The 23347-nt window shown below is 41.6% G+C and overlaps 2 long non-coding RNA genes across 3 annotated transcripts in view; one reads left to right on the forward strand and one right to left on the reverse strand.

The window, feature by feature from the left end:
- The window catches only part of LOC129146777 (uncharacterized), a 24731-nt gene continuing 1384 nt past the window's right edge, over positions 1-23347 (forward strand). Inside the window, exons 1-3 of one of the 2 annotated variants that reach the window (XR_008553980.1) lie at positions 1-105; positions 2996-3132; positions 7874-7897. This is a non-coding gene — a long non-coding RNA (uncharacterized LOC129146777). Of the gene's footprint in view, positions 106-2995; positions 3133-7873; positions 7898-23347 lie in introns of those variants that run through there. The other variant, XR_008553979.1, reaches the window with a different exon arrangement.
- Positions 8995-23347, reverse strand: part of LOC119256968 (uncharacterized) — a 22014-nt gene continuing 7661 nt past the window's right edge. The window contains exons 3-4 of the long non-coding RNA XR_005127943.1: positions 14758-14842; positions 8995-9678 (exon numbers count right to left, since the gene is read on the reverse strand). This is a non-coding gene — a long non-coding RNA (uncharacterized LOC119256968). The remainder of the gene's footprint in view (positions 9679-14757; positions 14843-23347) is intronic.

Raw genomic sequence — 23347 nt, forward strand, 5'->3', positions numbered from 1 at the left:
TCTCCAAGTCACTGCAATTTGAACTTTCTTCATAGCACCTCAGTGATCCTTTCTGTTCAATACCATCTGTAGCAGTTTTGTTTAGTGCAGCACCAGCAATCCCAGGTAACCATGCGATGGCAGCTCAGTTGTGCAGGTGGCCGAGAAGACCGCAGGCAGCAAAAGGGGCTGTGTGGTCCTAAATTCTTCTGTCCCTGGCTTTGTTTCTTCTTTCTGTCCTTATAATTACCGCTTATCCTTACATTTCCTAGAAAACTGCAACTCTGCAAAGAGTCTGGCTAGGGGGCTGGTGTCTGTATGAAACAGGGACAAAGACAACAGTCACTTATTTTGTTACCAAAGAGTCTTTCTTTTCCCCCCTTTTAATGGACTGTGCTATTTTTAAGTCCCCATCAGCCTGCAAGTGCATGTGCAGCAATTGTCCTGAACACATTTGAATAATGTCTCCACATCCTCTGTGATATGGTGCAGAACAGCAACTTTGTACTTTGCATTTTTATTGTGATGAAGATATTTTATGTCAGTATTTGAATCACAAGGAAACAAATTCCTGAAAACAAGGCATTTATAGACCACTTATACAGCAAGAAGGTGGCCCAGACCAATCCCCATTTGGAAAATTTGGGTTGAGGTAGATGTGGCCTCCAGGGCAGTAGAAATCCTGGAAAGTATGTAGAAGCTAGTGAAAGAGATATTGAAGGAGCTGAAAATTCAAAGAGGAAATTGTGTGGCAATATTAAAGAGATTTAATAATAGCGGTGAACCATTATCATTCTTAGAGCTGAAGAGACACAGGAGGGAACAGTGTTACCGGAGCTTAGGAGCTGCAGCCCTCAGAGGGGGATTAATTAAAAGGCATTGGTACCATGGAGGAGACAAAGTCACTTCCATAGATGCATCGAAAGTGAGGGAAAGACCCTCCACTGTCCTGGCATTGACTTCCATTAGCTGGACTCAACTAATTAACAAGAGCACCTCAGAGATAGAGTTTTCATGAGCCAACTTTTGAAATATAAGCCAGAGCAGGGAAGGGGTGGGCAATAAATTTGAGAGAAGTAAATTTCTGGTTGGTACCCTAGACAGCAGTTAATTCTGTTAACTTCAATTATCTTCAAAGAAATCTCCACTGTTTGAGAAAGATTTCCTTCTGCATATATGATATGCCTATAACTAGAAGGGACAGAAATGGAAACTGGGGGGCCCGATATGAGGACAGGCCTGGACCCAGGCAATGGATGCTGGGAGCAGTAGAAAGAAAGGGGTCATATGGGGTGTGTTGGTATCTGAGAGTACAAACTGATGGTATTGGTTGAAAAGAGGTTACAGCACAAATGAAAATTATAGATCCTTATGATCAGATATAATGATTGCATTGTGTTTCCTGGTGACCAGTTTCTTTTAGGGCTGAATTCCAGTTAGCAGCTAGTGGTTTAAGGAAACACTTCCTGAGACAGGGAATGGCAAGCTGTGAAACCAGAGTTTAGGCCACCATCAAACAGAGCAGGATTTAAGCTTGATTCCAATTCCAGCAGTGCCAACTGAAACTTGGCACTTAATGCAGAACCAACACATTCATGTATAATGTCTCCAGGTTTACAGATGCCAGTTTCAAGCACCAAACTACATTCAAGACAACCATCTAGGTTGCTTATACAGTTTGCCCTTAATCTATTTTTCTTGGTCTTGATTTTCTGCTTCCAAAAGTTGACTTTTATATATACCTCAGGCTCCTTTATATTGCATTTTTCTCAGATGCTTTTGGCTTAATCTGCCCCTGTTGTCTTGATCCTTCCTGCTGTCATGGAAAGAACTCCCTGCTCTGGCTCCTGGGCTTACAGATGCTTCTCCAGTCCCTATTGCAGTACTTGTCCTTTGCCAGCCCTGGACAGCCCTTGCGCTATATGAGGATGCATTCTGAAAAGCAAAAAGGCAATGTTCCCAGAAGGTACAGGATAGAGATTCTGTTGGGTAGGCTGGAAAAAATGTGGTAAAGGCCACAGAAGACTGAATCCCTAAACACTTATCTTGGACCAGTCAGGGAGATGTGGCTGTCAAGAGCTTAATGTGTTATACTTTTTTGCATGTATCACAACTTTCCTTTCTGCCTCTTTATCTATCACTGAAATTCCAAGGGAATCTGTCACGTATCCTTTCCTTTACAAAATGGTGAGCAATTGTTTTCAGCAGTTTCTTTGTTAAAAGGCAATAATAAGTCAAATTTTTTATTTGTGAACGTTATTTCCACTATCAGAGAATAATTTAACCTCTCTGAGTCTCATACCCTGCAACGGTAAAAGAGATAAAACATTAGTGTCTCCTTTACATGATTATTTTGAAAAATCAAACTCAGTAATACCATAAGGAAATTAATACAATAAATGATGATAGAGGTCATCAACCACCACAACCACCCTCACCACTCTCACCATTAACATCACCCAAGACTGAGCAGCAGATAGAGTTTCCTGGCTCTCTACTCCCTTGGTTATTGCCACAACATTATCAACTTGACTTATTATTTTTTACTACTACTAACAACCAGGCAAAATATAGATGACACATATGTCACAAAATTAAAGAAATTCTGACATAATCCTTTTTATTGTTCTTTATTGGCAATTCTCAAATATTTTGCTTCTTTTTGGTCTCCTATTTTTTATCTAGGAACATCCAACTTTTCTTGACACTCCTTTTAATCTCTGTCAGTTCTTTGCTTCATGAAAATCTCATTCCTCAGTACCCATGTTCAAAGGTTTGGTTCCTAGAGTCTCATTTATAGATGACTGCTTACCCCCTATGGTTATATCAACCTCCTATGCACTCAGCTCCCAAGAGTTTCTAAAATGAATGAACTTCTACAGGGATTTGAGGCAAAGAAATAAGGTATTATTTAAATTGCTAGTCCTTTTGAAAATAGGTGTCCCTTAGCAGTCGGTCACACCATGCATTGATTTGTGTGTACATATCCTTGCTTTACCAGTATATTCTTTACCAGATCAGGCCTTGAAAGTGTGAGCAACTGATTGGCAAAGGAAAGATTTCTCTCTATTTGGGCAATCTTGAATTCCTTGTTGATGATATCAGAATCCAGCACCCCTATCCAGTGGATTTATCTAACTCATCTACAAAAAGGTAAGAATCCCCAATGTTTTAGAACAGATTGGAAATGGGTCATACAGAGTAAAGGAGAGAAAAAAGGAAATGCATGCTTTTTGTTATGACCCATGTGCAGTCCTGTAGTTAAGAACTCAATTGACACACTGTGCAAATTTAAATTGTAGCTCCAACACTTATTAGTTATATGAGCTCGAGCCAGTTTCTTTAAAAAAAAAAAAAAGATTTATTTATTTATGCATACAAGAACTGGAGTACAGGCCAGATGCATGGGAGGGTGAGAGGATTCATCAGAGACAGAGCTGGGAGCAGAACAGGCAGACTAACTGAAATACACTGCTGAGGGGAGTAGCAGGCAAGCCAGGAAAGGTCTACAGTGCCATGTGGGATTCTCGCTGGCCAGCTGAGATTAAACCTATGCTGCAGAGACTGCAGGCAGGTTCACAGCGCTGCGCTCAACCACCTGTGCCACCAGGGGTGGCCCCTTGAGCCAGTTTTTTTTTTTTTTTTAAGATTTTTTATTTATTTATACAAGCACTGGGTACAGTCAGAAGTGTGGGAAGGTGAGAGAATTCACCAGAGCCAGAGCAGGGAGCAGAGCAGGCAGAAGGACCGAAGTACACTGCTGGGGGCGCAGCGGGCGGCAGGAGAGGTCTGCGCACCATGTGGGACCATCCTCCGGTGGCTGGGGAGCAGCTGGGGATCGAACCGGCGCTGCAGAGGCTGCGGGCAGCTTCGCAACCCAGCGCTCAACCGCTGCGCCTCCGGGGAGGCCCCTTGAGCCAGTTTCTTAATGACTCAATTCTTAAGTTTTCTCATCTACCAAATACGGAGAATAATATCTACTTTATAAAATTCAAGTAAAATTTAGATGCCTCAACACATCTAAAACACTTAGAACAATTCTTGACTGACTCAGGAAATAAGCAAGCTGACCTAAACTATCACAAAAGTCTCTGTGGCATACAATAATAAACATTTATTTCTCTGATGTCAGATCAAGAGGGCAAGTCTAAGTTGCTGCAGGCTGCACTGACAATGTGCTACAAATCTCTTCCCCTCCTTGGGTCAGTGGACTAAGTAAGCATAGTCTATTCCCATGGCAGAGGGCAAGCCCAGGCAAGCAAGCATGTTAAACCTCTGCTTCTTTCTTATCTGGTGACATCCTTTGGTCAAATAAGTCATGTGGATAAGGACAAATTCAAGGACTAAGGAAATATATTCTGCCTTTGTTGCAAAGTTACATGGTTGCAGACATGGATTTGAATAGTAGAAAATATGAAGAATTAATGTTATAGGGCAGCCCTGATATTGAACGGGTTGCCTGGTTGTGGGTCCTCACCCGCGCGCTTAAAAGGGACTTATTAATACTCCACTACAGGCACACACAAAAGGTTAATAAAAGGTTGATTTACAAGGGAAAAGGAAATAAGGAAAATGTACAACTCAGGGAGAAAATAGGGAAATAAAGTCTTTAATGCGTCCTACCCGATCCACCGACCCGGAAACCCAAAGGCACTCTCAGAGCTGGCCGGACACTGCGAGCTGGTGGAGAGCCAAAATGGGGGACCCCTCCAAAGCCCACATGTCTGCCTTATATCAACCTGGCTGCTTAAGCCCACCCTCAGGTCCCAGCCACCTTCCCTTTGGTGGTGATGGGATTTGGAATTCCCAGTGTCTTTGGCTTTGGCCTGGGGTGGGGGTGGATTCCACAAAGCCTGTATGAAATTAGCTTTAGGACATCCTTTTCCCCCCTAACATTAGGACCAATATTTAATCTATTACAATGGCATATAATAAACACTTCACTCATGTTAGCTATTTTCAGTGGACCTATCCCTAGACACTCTTGAACAAAAGAAGATTCCACTTTCTTTGCAGAGTATCAAATACACTCTTTACTTTTTTTTTTTTTTTTTTTCATTTTTTTCAAGCTATTTTTTTCTTACTATGTTTGCTTTCTTTTCTCAGGTGTAGTCCCCATAGAATTTCCACCACCAACTCACCTGTGTACCATCACCATAGGCCCTTGTGCTCTTCCCACCCTCGTTTTGATACCTTTCCTTCCTTCTCCCCTACAGAATGTCTGATTTATAGTCATCTGTTTATTCTTGCTTTGTTTTTTTGTTACTATTTTTTCCTTGATTCCCCTATATTCCTCCTATAAGTGAAACCATGCAGTGTTTTCTTTTTCCTTCTGACTTATTTCACTGAACATAATCCCTTCAAGCTCCATCCACGTTGCTGCGAAAGGCATTAATTTATCTTTTTGATTGCTGTATAATATTCCACTGTGTATATATACCACATCTTCTTGATCTAGTCATCTAATTTTGAGCATTTTGTTTGATTCCAAGTCTTACCTAATATAAATAGTGCTGCAATAAATATAGGGGTGGGAGTCTCGCCTGGTGGCGCAGGCAGTTGAGCACTGCGCTGTGAAGCTGTCCTCAGCCTTTGCAGCGCCGGCATTCCCGGCAGGCCAGCGAGGGTCCCACATGGCACGGCAGACCTCTTCTGTTGCACCCACTGTCCCCTCAGCAGTGTATTTCAGTCAGTCTGACTGTTCAGTTCCCCCTCTCTGTCTCTGGTGGATCCTCTCACCCTCCCGTGCATCTGGCCTGTACCCTGATTCTTGTATAAAATAAATAAATCTTTAATAAAAGAAATATAGGGGTGCATGTATTCTTTTGAATTAATGTTTTTATGTCCTTTGGGTAGATCCTTAGGAGCAGAAGAACTTAAAAAACACTTCTCCAAAGAGAAAATGCAAATGGACAACAGGCATATGAAAATATGTTCAACATCCCTCATAACCAGGGGAATGCAAATCAAAACCACAATGAGATACCACCTTACACCAGTGAGAATGTCACATATTAAAAAAACTAGCAACTACAAATGTTGGTGAGGATGTGGTGAAAATGGAACTCTTCTATACTGCTAGTGGGAATGCAAACTAGTCAAACCCTCTTTGTCTTTTTGAGCATTGTGTTTATATACATCCACTACTCAAGGTTATGAAGTACCTCCAGCTGTCTCCCAACCATATCTGCACCTCATTGAAGGCCTCCACAGAAGTACCCTGTGCAAGCACACACTGTCAATATAACTTTTCCCCTAGTAAAATTTAATTGGCCTACAGACAATTTCTCATCATCTCCAAGGTAGGTACGGCTTGACAGGGAATCCAAAGAAAAGCTGACAGCTTTATGCTTTAATACTAGAAGTGATACATTTATTTTCATAGAGGTCTCTTGATGAAAATTTTAATGGCAAAAAATGGGACAATTTGGTAGAGTTGCAGAGGGAGATATTTAGGGATATGGAAACATAGGGCAACATGAACTCTCAAGAGGATACCAGTTTGCCTTGCTGTTAGGTGGCTGAACCTTGACTTTCACAGAAAAGGTCATGTCCTAATCTCTGGAACCATGAATGTGACACTATATATGGCAAAAGAGAATTTGTAGTTGTGATTATGTAAGGAATCTTGAGGTGGGGAACATTATTTTAGATTTTCCAAGTGGGTCCAACATCATCACATGGATCTTCATAAAAGGGAGACTGTAAAGAGTCAGAGAGAAGCAATGTGAAGATGGGAGCAGAGGGTAAGAAAGATTAGAAGATGTCACATACAGGCTTTAAATATGGAGGACAGATTCACAAGCCAAGGAATCCAGAAAGCTCTGAAAGGAAATAGAATTCTTCCCTAGCATCAGAAGAAACAGATCCCTGATGACCCATTTTATGACTTCTGACCTTTAGAACTCTGAGAATAAATGGGTGCTGTTTATCACCAGTAAATTGGTGGTGATTTGTTATAGCAGTAGAATCCCTAGCACCTTTGGAAAAATAAATCAGGTAACAAGCTATAGTTATTCCCACATGGTCATAAACTGGAAAAGCCTTGAGAATTTTCCCTTTACTAGAGCATGAGATTTACACTCTTAATCAATGAAAACAATACTACTCTTTCTATGTGACAAATAAAATGACCACATAGCTAGTCTGTAGACATCTAGCAAGCTAGTTCAAACATAAACGTCCCTAATCTCTTTCTGTCTCTTGTATATTTGGATACAGTTATAAACACTCTTGTTGTTGGGCAGAACTTGAGTCAAAACAAAGCACGCTTTTCCTCAGAGGTCATACCCCATGTAATTTGTTTTCTAGCTTTTCCTAAACATGACTTTGGGAATCTCCACTCTCAGGGAATGGCCAAGGAAGTTCTGTGATTACTAAATTGTCCTTATGGATATAATATGAGCAGTAACTTTAAATATTATGATATTGCAATACAAACAAACAATGACTTCTGAAGTGTTAAGGCTCTTCTTATCCCAGGCACTGGAATAAGAGTCAATTAATCTGAAGATAACAGAAAACACAAATGACATTTTCTCTATTAAAAAAATAATAATAAAACAACTGGCACCAGATAAAGGCTAATATATCATGATAGGAGGAGCCAGGCTCCTTCCATCTTTATACTCCACCATTTTAGAGCACAACTTCCTAGTCAAGTTTGGTTTTTTTGTCTGAGCTGATTGGCAGAGCTCCAATGATTAGCTCTATGCTTTTGGCAGTAAAAAAGAAAAAGAGGGAATGCAAAAAATTAAAGCACACTTCTCAGAGGAATCATCCCCATTTAATGAGCTTTCCTGAAAGACCCTCATTACCATCTCTAGTTCTAAGGGAGTATGTTAAAAGTTATCTGTTTGATTTTTACCTTCATTTATTCTTTCTTTTAAATCAGGGACACTCTCTTGGGCCTCCCCGGTGGCACAGCAGTTGAGCGCTGGGTTGCAAAGCTGCCCGCGGCCTCTGCCGCGCCGGTTCGATCCCCGGCTGCTCCCCAGCCACCAGCAGAGGGTCCCACATGGTGCGCAGACCTCTCCTGCCGCCCGCTGCTCCCCTCAGCAGTGTACTTTGGTCCTTCTGCCTGCTCTGCTCCCCGCTCTGGCTCTGGTGAATTCTCTCACCCTCCCGCGCTTCTGACTGTACCCAGTGCATGCATAAATAAACAAATAAATAAATAAATAAAAATACATGACTCTTAAAAAAATATAAAATAAATCAGGGACATGCTCAAAGAATAATCAAGTTCTGTTAGAAAGAAGGGAGGAGTAGATATAGTTAGGAAGTTAACTTTCTGGTATGGTCTGCCCCTTTGCTCCCCAATATCCATGAAGAACATACAACCGTCAACTCTCTAGAAGCATCAATTCTAAATTTTTATCAAATTACTATAGTCACCTCAAGACTAAGGCTATCTGGACGCTACACAGTCATTTCTACCATATTAAAGTGTTTTTTTTTTTTTTCCTTCTTGTGGTCTAGTAACACATAAACTCAAAAGCAAGTTATTTCTTCCCAAAGAACAAGTGCACCATGATGGGGAAGAAACGTGGTGATTGTAATCAATACTAACATATATACAAAACCAGAGAACAGGAAACACTGATGCACAGCAATTATCCAATCCTTTTAAGTAAGAATAGCAAGAATTCCCAGCCTTCTCCATGGAAGATTTCAATGGAATACATGATGAGTTGGTTAATCAGGTAGACTCAGTTCTTCTCCCTGAAAATACTCTCTCCTTTGTCCGTCTCTTTGGCTGTCTCTGCCCTTGAATGCTAGAAGTCTTGCCATTACTCATCACCCTCCATGACCCATGTAAAATATGCTAGTGCAAGTGCTGCTAGTCCAAGGTTTTAGGACTCAAGGATTGTTTTGAAGGGTGTTGTTGACCATGTTTAAGTTTATAATGATTATTATTTTGCATTATTTAAAGTTAAGCAAGTTTCCAATTTTGTTGCTTCTATTCAGTTGTATGCAAATTACAGGCAAAGGCTAGAAAGAGCTTTTAGGCTGAAAGGTCTCATCTTTATTTACTGGCCTCTGGGCTTTACTAAGCTTTGCCTTCTCAAATAGACAATCACTTCCTTGAGGCATCTGATACAATGTGCTTGGACAGAAATATAATACCTGTAATCCTCTATTTGTTAGCAAGTTCTTAATTTTCTATGAAAGGATATCAGTCTTATCTCTTGTAAAGACAGCAATTTTACAGCTACTGCTGGTAACTGTTTCAGTTTGGGGCACAAATGCATTTGGCTTTTTCAATATTGCTCTAGATACTTTTTCAATACTGCAAGACCTAAACTATGAGTGTCCTATTCAATCCAGATTGCAGACTGTAGGTAGGAGTATCTTCCTTAGTAAGTTGGTTTTTCTCTCCATCTGTGCTTTTAGTATGGCTAGCTCTAATGTGAGCTCCTTTTTCTCTTGAAGGAATCTGCAGAGAACAGCAGGAAGAGACTAGCACATATCAGGGTTTTTAATTTTCATATCATTTTCCCGACACTTCAACTTTGGTCAGCATGCAGTCTGATTGCCAAGGTACAGTAGTAAACAGATTGACAAAATGCTTCACTACTGCAGTAACAAGGGCAGCAGGGTTCTCAGGCGATGATGTCTGAATTCTTAATATCTGCTTCCAAACTGCCTCCATTCAGCCAGGTTGGTATTTTGAATTCTGTTGTTTCTAGTGCCTTGTTTCTGGAAGCAAATTCTGTGTCAGTTAGGATTTGTTTTGGGTGCATATAACAGAAAATCCAAAAAAATGTTCTAAACAAGATAGAGAAGATAGAGGTTCATTTCTCCCTCATTTACAGGAAGTAGGTGGTCTAGGATTGGCACAACAGCTCTAGCGTTTTTAAGGGACAAGGGTCTTTACCTTTCTGCTCCATCATTCTCAATGTTAACTCATGTCCAAAATATCTGATCCCCTGGTTATTATGTTCAAGCTCCAGTAAGAGGAACAAAAGAGAGAGGTGCTGAATAAAAAGTAGTCTGTGAATTGACTCAACCTGATTAAAAAGTCTTTCCTCTGTGTTTTTCCCCACTGACTGTTATTTACATTAATTTAGTCACATTGTAACAGGGTGGTCCCCAGGAAAGGGGGAGGTTCCCTGCCCCGCCCAAGGGAGGGTGGAGCTGAGCAGGAAGAGGAGAAGCGGCAGAAGAGACTGAGGAAGGAATCAGGATGGAGCCAGGAGACCTGGAGGAGGCGCATGGAGCCTAGAGACACGTGAAGAAACTGTGCTTGTCTTTTGGTCGTGGACTGGGTGACACAGATGTGGGTGAGACCCGTGGGGAGGTGACAATGGCAGCTTTTATCTTGATGTTGATTTTGCTCTTTTCCTTCCGGGCTTGTCTGGTTGTTTGTGACCCTTTTCTGTGGGTCCCCACTGGAAGATGCTTTAGACTTGTGGCAGGCTTTGGGGCCTTGTTCTGGGCCGATCCCATATGGATGGAGTTTTACCCACGAGGGGACGGGTAACTCTGTATGCTTCATTTAGAAACTAGACTCTTTGCCTTACCTGTATTGTTTCCTAGTTTAATTAAAGTTCCTTCCCATTAAAGTCTCCTATGTTTTGTGTTGATGCGGCGGATGGCAGAACCCATTTAGAATAGGCAGGTTTGCGGGGGTTTGGGCTGCCCCTCTCCCTGTCCTATAACAACATCTAAGTACATGGGAGCATGGGAAATGTAGTCTTTTAGCTGAGTATATGGTCACTCAAAATAAAATTGGGTTTCTTTTAGCAAAAAGGAAAATCAAAAGAAACACTGGGCAGTTAACTCTCAGTCTCCTCACATCTTCCAGAATTTCCCTTCTCTTCTGTGGTGTGCTGCCAGGAGTATGACCGATGCCTTATCTGCATTATAGCTGATTGCAAATGATTTCAGCTAAATATTTTGCGGAAGGGTGTGTGCTAGAGAGAAGGCACAATGACTGAGTCATCTAAACCTTCATTCCAATACATTTCTTGTCATTTGTCAATTGTGGTTTGACATAAGAGAGGGAAAGAGGTGAAGGAGCTGCTACAGTAAGGACATCTGGCATCAAGATCAAGGAGATAGGCCATCAGTGATAAAGTTATTAGATATTCTGAGGTTATCTTTGTGCCAGGGCTATGATCAAACGACTAGCATCCCATTCATATAGTCCCACCAGATTCAGGGGCATAGTTACAAAGTGTGTTTCCTGCCCTCCCTATCACTGTCCCTCTCTCTCCCCAGTAAGCAGCCACCCATCACTTGTCCTGTACCATATTGCCTCCACAAATATGGGGTGATGGAAGAGGCTGTGTTAGGCAGTGTTACGTGTTGGCTCCTTTTTTGTGGATGGAGGTGGCTTAGCACAGGAAACATACTGCCTTTATGGTGAAATGGTCTGGGAATGATATCTCTTACTCAATACTGCTATCTCTTAGAAATTTATTTAGAAAAAAACAGAACAGCAATATCTCAATGCTAACAATGTTCATGCCATCGATCTCCAACTTGCATGACTACATGCTGTTAAATGGTTGATAGCTGTGGTTGGAAGTTCTGGTGCACCATCTATGACTGAGACATTCATTTCCACATTTTCTAGGAATGTTAGTGGCTAAAGACTCTCCCTTGAGTGTCTTTATAGGATTTGTCCTCAGTTAAAGAAAGTCAATTTAGACAAGGTTATATCCCATTCCCATGGCTGGGACTCTAGACATCTGAGAAGGACCATCCTAGATCCATTCTCTCACAGAACTGGCCAGGGTCTCTGTTACAATTGTACTACAGTTCAAGTTCTCCCTCCTCCTTGTCCTAGATTGTTTTTGAAACTATTTCTGCAGTAAAACTTCTCTGTTTTTTTAGGATACAGGTTCTGCAACTGCCTATGAGTTGAGGAGAAAAAGCAAAAATTGCTTTTCTATATTGGACACCTTGGTCCAGTGTCACTTCCTGGACCAGAACCTGGGATTTATGTGGTGGGAGGATGACCTCCAAACTCCATGCTCCCTTAAATAATCTCTAATGGTTCCCCAATAATTTATTGAGTTCTTTGTATGCCTCTTATATTTTCAACCTATATCACTTACTTGGGAAATTTATTGTTAGATAATTTGTTAAAGAATTTTTCTCAGATGAAACTCCTTTCAAATCTTAAAAGGTGCCCTCTGATTATAGTGGAATATAAATGATGTCTGATATCTTACCTATATATGATAGATGACATACAGATAGTTTCTCTTTTCCCAAAACATAACCTTTGATGACACTAAAGTTTAGTCTGTCATTTGTTATCTTTCTAGTGGAGCTTTAAGCTGTGAGTGTAGGTCTGAGGTATGAGCTGTCCTCTATGAAGTTGGAGATAAGGGAAAAAGATTAACTTCCAAGGTTCAACTAAGAATTCACGAATAATATTTAGAAATCTAGATGAATGAATAAGTGACAGTTTCTAAGCATGCGATCAAAGGATTTGCATTGTCCTCAGCTGCACACAAGGTGAGCTGTGTCTCAGACACACAAGAGAATAGTTAATATTGAGTCAAATCAGTTGTACTGTAATACCTGAACACAAAGGGACAGTCTGAATCACAGAAAGTGTAGCTCAACTGAACAAAACTTGGCAGTATTTTTCCAGCCTTGTCCAAGCTAAGAACACACTGAATCTGCAAGACAACCTTAATTTAATTGCTAGAGAGGCATTCTGTCACAAAGGGTTAGGAATGATTCATCATACCACACCATGGCCTGGATAGAACCCTCCCAGACTCTCCACCCCCTTTGCTGTGATTCTGTGCTTACCTTGCAACTTGAGAGATGGTATTTTGACCTCTCTAGGAAGGAACTGTCCCTAGCAGGGGACATAAAATTTCTTTCACTGGATCAAAATCATTTTCATTGTGTCCTATAAGCATTCAGTCTCCTGATGTGCTTTGATTTTAATTTGATTAGTGTAAGTCACTGTCCCCACTTGCATCTGACTCTAGGACAGTGATAAAACCTGGATCTCATGGATGCAGTGAATTCACCAAAGTAAGACCTCCCACTGAGCAACTTGGTAAAAAGCCATTTAGCCTTCATTTGAAAACCCCTCATCTCAAAGTGGGCATAGATTTTTGGAAAGTTCTTATGTGTCTGCTTAATACTTTACATCCAGGAAATGCTAAATGTATTTCACAACTTTGGGGGTTTCTCTGTAAAATTATCCTTTCAGATCACTCTTAAAAGAAAAAAGATAAAATGTCTCTGAGCTGAGGCTAGAAATATGTCTTTATATATCTAGAGATATATATCTAGATATACCTTTATCTCCTCATAAGAACAATGCATGCTTATTTCCATACTCTTGATATATAAATTAAAATTACAAAATTACAAAATAAAAAATATCATATAAATTTAAAATAATATACATTATTTCACAAAATATTTTTTTCCATTCACAGATGTTTAGATGGAGCAGGGAGTGTTTATCAAAAGCATTAGGAAATATTGTGTTAATTACAGTGTCAATGCTTTTCTGTTTTGGACCCTCAAGTTGGGTCTTTAGAATACTGCCCAGCAGGCCCAAAAGACAGATTACTCAGTATTCTGTGTGCCATTCAACACACATTCCTCTTGATATAAATCTTCTTATGGCCACTGACCCTGACCTTTGGCTTCTCATGACAATTCTGCCTGCCAAATTGGATGTTCCTAGACGCAGTGCCTGTCTGAATATTCCTCTCAGTGCTTTGACCTCAGCTTCCCAGGTGCTGTGTAGGCTGACCCATCTTCTAACTCTGAAGCATTCAGTTGCCTCTGGTTAGTTGTTCATGACTCAGCCTCTGTTCCTTTCTCCAGTTCAGACTGGGAAAAGATTCCAAACATTATCCTGAAATCCACATTTCCCCTCGGTTTCTGTCTCCCAGCTGTGAGAAATGAATAATGCTGCTCTTGTGTTCCACCCTCACTGTCTGCAGAAAGCAGGACCGAACTGAGGTTCAGGGTCAAATGGGCAGTTAATGAAACTGGTGTGTTGTTTTGTGTCTAGAAGAAGCTCTGTAAAGCAGTCATCAAGGCCTTGCTCTGTGTCCTGACAATATTTGAATAGTGACTTCTGAGACTCCCAGACTTTCTTATGAAATTACAAGTCTCAGGAGTTGAAGGATGGTATTTTGGAGTAGGTAATGCTTCCTCTTCCTGCCACTCCGAATTTCCTATTGTTTTATTTCTTCTTTTATTGTTTCAAGGAAGAATGAATGGCACAGTCAAACCAAGATAGGAAGCTAAGTATTGACTTTGGTAGAACATAGAAAAATGAATATGTCTAGACTATAAATGATTCTTTTGGTTCTGGGGAGAGAAAGAATCAGAAAGGAAGCAAAGCTAATTTCATATTGGAGATGTCTAAGTCTTTGAAAAGAGGTAACTGGGAACTTGGGAAGGTCTGGAGACTCTGAAATAAGAGATGAGTGACAGATCTCTGCAACCCATGTCTACTGAGGGGAACCCAGCAAAATAGGAACATCTATTTTCCTGTGAGGTATATGAATGTGAAGTATATCTGGAACCTGAGACCACTTTGCAGAATTCCCACAACATGATAAAATCAATAACAGAATAAGGAATTTCATGTGCCAAACAAAGGGCTGTGGCTCACAGAGGCATTATGATGGGGGGAAGGGCTTCAGAAGGAACCTGAATGGATAGAAGAAGAGAGCAAAGACCGAATGTGCCACCCCCCAAACTTGGCATTACAGAGTCACTATATAAAATGACCCTTGAAGTAACTGGAAACAAATTTTTATTACCTGGCAAACCTACCTTGGGGGTCAGGGCTTCAACATAGGAACCAGAATGGGTGCTGCACAAATCTGCCCACATGCAAACAAAACTTTTCCAGTCCACACTGAAGAGAAAAATTGACAATTCAGGTTATTCCAATGCCATGCTCCAGTGGCACAATTAGTTAGTGTGCAGTATTTACAAAAATTATTCCAATGTGAAAATTTGCTATTATTTTTGGACCTCCAAATTCATTGTTCTCTGTTCCTTCCCAATCCTGGGTCTCATGAACTAGCCATCTAGTAAACCATTGCCTTTGAGATTCCATTTGCGTTCATCCATTTGGAGGCACTGGCAGAATTGGAAAGAAGTGAGAAAGGGATATTTATGTTTCTTGCTCCTTTCCTATCAACAGCCAGCCCTGCTGCGGGGCAGAACCCTACTTCCATGGCCTCAGTTCTTGCTGGAAATCAGTAACAGCTTCTTCCTACTCATCCTAAGAGTGTTCACACTTAAGGTCTTGCTAGTCCCTGGGTGTTTCAGGATTTCTTTTTAGTCCAATAACCCTGTGTAGACCTCTATAAAGTCCCTTTATCAAACTTATTCAATTAAATCCTTTGAATATGCCTGGACTCTTATTTAGCAACAAGGCAAAATTCTAGTAAAGTCCTATTTTAGCAACTGGTGAAGCTATCTGATGTTACTGACTGAGCTTGCAAAAACCTCAAAATTGTAGGTGATTGGTCACTCCAGTCAGTCACTCTGAGGGTTTGGTGCCAATTCCAGTGTGTGTGTGTGTGTGTGTGTGTGTGTGAGAGAGAGAGAGAGAGAGAGAGAGAGAGAGAGAGAGAGAGAGAGAGAGGTGTGTGAGAGAGGGAGGAGGAGGGAGAGAGAGAGATGTGTGTGTGAGGGGGAGTGGGAGGAGAGAGAGGGAGGAGAGGGAAGGAGGGAGGGATGGAGGGAGGGAGAGAGAGAAAGAGAGAGAGAGAGAGAGAGACAGAGAGACAAAGAGAGAGAGAGAGAGAGTTTGTTCTCCTGCCCCGCAAAGCAACTCTCCCAACCACCACTCTCCCAACACGAGTAGGAGTCCTACAATTTAATTCTGACACTACCTTCCTGGAGAAAACATCAGATACCACAGGTAAAGGGTTCAGTCCGACAAGATTATCTCCTGTACCCCTCCTCCACTTCAGATGTCAGACCCAAGTCTAACCAACTGGCTATGAATCAGAGGTTCCCACAACCTCCTCCTTAGGTTTGGTCAATTTGCTAGAGTGGCCTACAGAGTCCGGGGAAGCATTTTACTTATTGTATTTATTACAACAGCTATAAGCCACAAAAATCAGATGAAAGAGATGCATAGGGCAAGGTATAGGGTAATGACAAGGAGACTTCACCTTCTCTCTGAGGAAACTATGCGACTCAAATCTCCATGTGTTCACCTACCTGAACCCTGTGCTTTTAGGTTTTTTAATGGAAGTTTTATTACACAGGCATGAATGATTAAATCATTCGCCACTGGTGATTGCTTCAGTTGCCAGCCTTTCTCTTTTCCCAGGAGGATAGGAATGAAAGCTCCAACCTGGTAGACTGTTCTGGCAACCAGCCCCCATCCTTAGTCCTTAGGTGTTTTCTAAAAGTCACCTCATTAACTTAAGAAACGACATCTTTATAATTTTTTTATTTTAACATTTAACATTTTTAGACCATATTTTCTTCCCCCCACCCCCTCAGATTGAGTCCCCATAGAATCTCCTTCCCCAAGGCACCTGTGCACCATCACCACAGTCCCTTGAGCTCCTCCTCTCATCCCTCTCACCCCTCTCCCTCCTCCTCCCCTGCAGGATGTCTCTGGTTTATAATTGTCTGTTTTTGCTTTGTTGTGTTTTGTACTGTTATTATTTTTTTTAACACTAGACATCTTTATAATTCTTATCATTAGGAAGTTCCAAGGATTTTAAGAACTCTGCCAAAATGATGATGAAGGTCAAGATATCTTGACCTTCATCTCACACACACACACACATATGGCAAGATATATATATCTTATTATAAATCAGAATACATATATGTCAAGATACATATATATATATATATTATAAATCAGAATGCCACACAGGGCTTGACCTCACAACAAAGCCATATCTTATAATATGTTGGCAAAAAGCTTAGTGATTCCCTGATAGATTCATGTCTCAGACCACGGCACAGAAGTAGCAGACCTATTCTATAAAAACCACTGCTCTTCACCTTGCTACAAACATTACTCTATGGAGGTGGCATGATCCATAGAGGAAGCCTAGTAGTTCAAATGACAGGTGATAGGAAGAGCAAAATGCACAAGGGACTCACATTCAAACTCACTCTGCCCTCAAGGGGTTCACAGAGCAGTGAAGAGGTAGGCCAGTAACCAGTTACAACAAAAAAATGATGACCACTGAAACTGCAGTATTTATAAAGGGTTTTCAGGGATGGAAGGAAATACCTACCTGCCTTGTGCTGAGTTAGGAGAAATGGGTAAGCTTTATCTAGTAAGAAAAATGTGGGGAGAATGCTTCAGGCAGATGAGTAGCATGGATAATGCACCTTGGTATAAAGGAGTGTGGGAACTCTAAAGCCACAAGTATCTCACCAGCTCACGGAGGGAAGATTGCATTAGTCAGAATACTCTTTAAAATGCCTCAGCAGACTGACATATCATTTCTTACTAAATTCAACAGAGATTGTTTCCCAATATTGAAACAAGATCATGCTATTTGATTTAAGCAACAAATGAAAAAGTTGGCTTGAGTTTTGAAGTCATGTTCAGCAAAATATATATATATATATATATATATATATATATATATCTTCAAATCCTAGGCTGAATGGTGTACTCACACTAGAAAAGGGAAGGAGTGAAGAGCATAAGGAGGGGACTGAGCATGTTTTCAGCTCTGTCTCTGGGCACATCTCAGAACAAATGCTCTTCTAGCACAACAGGAGCCAGAGACACCATTTAAATTATTGCTTCCTCTTGCTATTCCTGTTCTTGCATGCAAGATTTTACCACTGCATCTGCATGTGATGGTACCACAAATGGCTGGATGGCAGCGTGCATATGTGGCCTGAGAGGAGGCAGCTGGGAGCAGGAGGAGAAGAGGAAGGAGGAGGAAGTGGGATGTGGATCATGTGCAGTTTCATAATGTTTCTTGGGGTCCTGATGAGAAGTTTGGACACTGCCCTTTAGTGCTGGAGATCTGGGAAAGAGGCTGCATACAATCCTGTTGGGGATGGAAAGGGTGGATTGAAGAGGTGGTAAAATGGAAGCAGGGAAAAACACTTAATTAACAGCTGTCAACCCAATCAATCAAGTAATCAAGATCTCAGCTGATAAGATGATCACTGGGCATAGAAAGGAAATGCCAACTTCCAGAACTATTAGGGTTGTATGTCTGACAGGACTGAATGACTGATGGGAATTAGGGGCACAAGGGAGAATAGATTACAATGACTTGTAGATTTTTGATTTGATCATCAGGTGAGATTTTTTTTTATACTTTTTCTTTTTTTAAAGATTAATTTTTTATTTCTACAAGTGCTGGGGTACAGGCCAAATGTGCAGGAGGGTGAGAAGATTCACCAGAGATAGAGCGGGGAACAGAACAGGCAGACTGACGAAACATACTGCTAAGGGGAGCAGCGGGCAAGACAGGAGAGGTCTGCTGCACCATGTGGGATTCTCACTGGCCGGCTGGGATCGAACCCACACTGCAGAGGCTGTGGACAGCTTCACAGTGTGGCGCTCAACCACCTGCGCCACCAGGGGAGGCCCCATCAGGTGACATATTGACACTGAATAAGTTCAAGTTCATACAGGAAACAGATGACTTATTGATTAGGATAATTTGAGGGGTCTCATTACAAAGGGATTGCTAGAGTGCATAGCAACCATGAGGAACCATGAGGGGTTAGGTTCAAAAGGATAGGGAAGAAAACAGTTGTAAGAATCAAGAGGGCAATACCTGTAGAGCAGACAACAGTGAGGGGTACACTGATCTTCTGAGAATGGAGGCTGCCAGTCCAGGTTGCTCATCCAGGAAGGAGCCAGGGATTAAACACCCTAAGCTCATGCCCCATTTTCCTCTGATCTGCCCAGCATCCCAACTGGAAGCAAAGTGCAGGGGAGCCTGTTGATATTATCCTTATGGATGAGCATCTCAGGACAGGGACAGAGAGGTACAGCTTGGGGAAAGGATCTCAGGCAGGGGAAAAGGGTGAACCTGAGATCTCCAGCACAGGTACCTTCAAACTTATACAGTTAGACAGAAAGCACAAACTTGGGGAAGAACATGACATAGTTCACACTGAAGTAACGGAAGATTTCAAGATTTAAGGTCCTATTTCTTTTTAAAGATTTATTGATTCATATAAGAACTGGGGTACAGACCAGAGGGGTGGGGGGTGTGAGAGGATTCCCCAGAGACTGAGTGGGGAGCAGAACAGGTGGATTGATTGAAACACACTGCTGAGCGGAGCAGCAGGCGAGTCAGGAGAGGTTTGCTGCACCATGTGGGTCACCACCCTGGGTGGGAATTGAACTCTGCTGCAGTAGCTGAGGCTAGCTTCATAGTGCTGTGTTTTAACCCTTGGGTCACCAGGGAGGCCCCAGGTCCTATTTCTAACAAGATCCAAGACTGCCATTGAACAGGCACTTAGTATATGCTATCCTTTGTGCTTTGCATATCTGAACTCACTGAAGCCCTATTCTAATACCTCAAGGAAACATTATCCTCGTTTCAGAGATATAAAAATTGCAACTTGATGCAAATATGACTACTCTAAAATCAGACCTCTACATATTGAAGGTAGGATTTGAATCCAGCCCTGCCTCACTCTGAAGAGTGCTATTTCCTGTCTGAAAGTTAATTAAAGCTGTATAAAAAACAAGAGTGGATGGAAGCACTAGCGTCCCACTTCAATGCCTACAATTATCCAGACAATTTATAAACAATTTCACACACTTCACCTCCAAGTTTGGATCAATGTCTATTTTCCATGGCTTTTCTTATAGTGCTTCATTTACCCATCAGTTCCCTACATACTTGAAAGGCCTGTTTGATTATGATATTTGGGGTTTTCTGCAGTCTTGCATTCCAGTTAGAACAAAGAAAGGGTACAGAGAGGTGGGGTGAGGGGGAAGGAAATAGTCGTTACAAGCAGCTTGCAGGGAGGACCTCCATATCCTCCTGCTGAAAACCCCTGCTAACATCACTGCACAGGGCTCTGCCTTCTCTGTTGTCTCCCTTCTCTGCCACGTCCACAGAGCACAGCAAGGTGACCTGTGTGGTACAAACCTAACCTTGTTGGCAGACACCAGGCATATGCATTGCTCCCACTTATCATCAGCCAACAAGAGCTTGCCATGAGGAATTACATTTGGTTGCTACTTATCCTTCTAACATGACTTTCTTCATGAGACTTGGTTTATGATTTTTTTTTTAAATAATAAATTTTATTTTTATATTCCCCATACAGTTTCAACCCCCCCATTCTGACCCCAGTCCCTCCCCTCCTGCCCCCCACCCCCCAAAAAGTGTCTCTGGTTCATAGTTTTTTGTTGATTTTGATTTTCACTTTCTTACAGTTATTCATTTTCCTGGTCCCTTATTTAGGTTTTCTAAATTCCTGCTATGAGTGAGACCATCCGGTATTTTTCTTTTTCTTTCTGGCTTATTTCGCTGAGCATGATCCCTTCCAGCGTCATCCATGTTGCTGCAAATTGCATGTGTTTATCTTTTTTGAATACTGAGTAATATTCCATGGTGTATATGTACCACATCTTCTTGATCCAGTCATCTATTTTTGGGCATTTGGGTTGTTTCCAAAGCTTAGCTATTGTAAACAGTGCTGCTATAAACATAGGGGTGCAGGTGCTCTTTGGAATGGATGTTTCTGTGTCCTTTGGGTAAATACCTAGGAGTGGAATTGCTGGATCATATAGAAGCTCTATGTTTAGTAGGTCCAGAAATCTCCACACAGCTCTCCATAGTGGTTGGACCAGTTTGCACTCCCACCAGCAGTGCAGGAGAGTTCCTTTTTCTCCACACCCTCGCCAGCATTTGTTGTTGCTAGTTTTTTAAATTAATATGTGCCATTCTCACTGGTGTAAGACAAATCATAGTAAATCAAAACTACTATGATTTATTTTATTAGAACTCCCTGTGCTTCTCCTCCTTGTCTTCTGCTTATCCTTCCCTCGTCCTCCTCCTCCACCATCTCCTCTTCGTCTCTCTCTATTCTTTCTCCTGTGCCCCAATTTTCCATCCCACTATATTCTAACTGCTCAGTGTAATAGATTATGAATCCCCAAAAATAAGCACTTTGCCCAAACATATTTAATTTCCCAAACCTTTGGGCACAAAAGAAAGGAGAATGCAGATCACCGTCACCACGGTGGCAGCCCAGGCTGCAGAGAATGACCATGTCTTTGAACATCCTCAGTAGCTGAACTAAATAATTTGTAAACTAAAGGTACAGAAAGTACTACAGGGAGGCCTTTAGAGATTGAAACTATCATTCTGGTAAGCAAAAGATAAATAGCAGGAATAGAGTAGAAATAGAGAAATACAATAGGTGGCAGAGTTCCAGGAAATGAGCTTTCTCATCTCCTGGGTGTAGAGTGAGGGTTTAGTGTTATGAGAAAGTGTCAGTGAAGCATTGGAGAATCACTATGTGGGTCATAGATTCTTGAGGGTGACAGCTGCAGGACCTCCCCAAGGCGTGCCTGAGAGGGTTTTTCTGCCCAAGAATAACATTCGGGGCATATTAGGTGCCCAGAAAGCCGGAGGATGGAGGGGGTTATTAACCCAGTGGAAGGGAGGAGGTAAGCGAGTACAAAGTCCTATGGGGGTCCTGAGAGTAGAGCTGGGAGCTAAAAACCAAATCAAGTGCATCTCCTCTTCAAATGCCCATCTGGAAAAGGAATACATCAGCATTGAAGATGGATGAGTAAATGGGTTTCATGGCCAAATTAAACCAGCAATCAATCGCCTGTTTGCAGTCGGTATTTCTGGCATTGTGTGTCTTTTTACTCCTTAATGTTATATTGTGATAAGAATGATTGTCCATAGTTCAGACATTTCAGGAGTATTGCAATAAGGGTGAGGGATACTCCCTGGCAACAGCCTACCAAACCAGTCACTGGAAAGACTCATGACGTACAGTTTCTCACTCATGCCATATAGTTTCTCACTCAGATGTTATATATTTCTGACACTTTTAAGGAGAAAGAGAGGAGCTTCCTCCTTTCTCTTGGAGATGGCAAGCCTCTTTTCACTATGAAATACACACAGCACCCCCGCTTCCTTATAATTTTCATATCAGTTCAGCAGACTTGGGTCTGCTGGGAAGAGAATTTCTAGAGAGATCAACATAGCTAGGTCGGTTGATCATTATCTACTGCCTAGCACCAAGTGTCCACTCTGCTGGCAGTATTTAAGATCTGGGAACAAAAGGAAGTAAAATTTCCCCTGGAAGCTGACATTGTGTGTCTTTGTCATTGAAAATTATATGCCAGCACATTTTGGCTGCAGCAATCCAAAAAAAGATGCAATATGTTTCTGAAAGTTAATTTTTTCTATACCAGCCAGGTTGCAAAATACAGGTTGCTATCTGAAAACAGTAATCTACCTTGCTCCCCTCCTTCTTTGGCTCCCCACTTCATCATTTCTATCTGTGACCCTGTACTTGACAAGCTTCACATCACATGCCATAAGATCTGATCACTGGAATGGCTGAGTCTCTTGCTGGGGGGTGAGAGAAAGTCCTTTCTGGCCTACATCTGACAGCCATCATCACATGGGAGTCCCACGTGGGGAGCCTTTGATGCTCTGGAAGAGAAGCTTCAGGCAGCCAGGGTGTGACCTATTCTCTGGTTCCTTCTCTCTGTACTCAGCTAGAAGCCTCAGAGCATGCCCTCTTCACCTCCTTCAGCAACCCCACAAGACAGGACTCTGAGATGTACCTGCAGCCTGAATGGCACCAGAGACCCCCAAGAGAGAGTCATCCTTGTCCTCATTCTTATTTGTCTCATCTCTTATTTCTCCCCCTAAATTCCTCAGTCTTGTCTCCTGTCTTCCCAGGGCTCAATTCATCAACCTACCTTGCCCTCCCAGATTCTTTTCCATACTTCAGATGTCTGGACTCTCTTCTCTTTCAATTTTTTTTTTTTTTTTTTTTTTGGTATTAGTTCCCTATTGCTACCATAACAAATAACCACAGATTCAGTTGCTTAAAAATGACACAGATTTATTACCTGACAGTTCTATAGGTTTTATGCCCAACACAGATTTCAGTGGAATAAAATCAATATGTCAGCAGGTTTAAATGCTTTTCTGGATATTCTGAGGAAGCATCTACTTTTCTGTCTTTTCTGGCTTCTTCAGACCACCAGTATGCCTTGGTTCATGGCTCCTATCCTCCATGGTCAAGGCCAGCAAAGAAAGGATGAGTCCTTCTCAAGCAATTCATTTTTTTCTTGTTTCTACCATGACATTCCTTCTTTGCCTGCCCTTTCTGCTTTTACAATTTGTGTAATTTTGTTAGGGGGAAAAGGATGTCCTAAAGCTAATTCCATACAGGCTTTGTG

This window comes from Talpa occidentalis, unplaced genomic scaffold (genome assembly GCF_014898055.3).
Source record: "Talpa occidentalis isolate TD23 unplaced genomic scaffold, MPIMG_talOcc4v2.1 talOcc4.4, whole genome shotgun sequence".
In the NCBI taxonomy this organism is placed as follows: domain Eukaryota; kingdom Metazoa; phylum Chordata; class Mammalia; order Eulipotyphla; family Talpidae; genus Talpa; species Talpa occidentalis.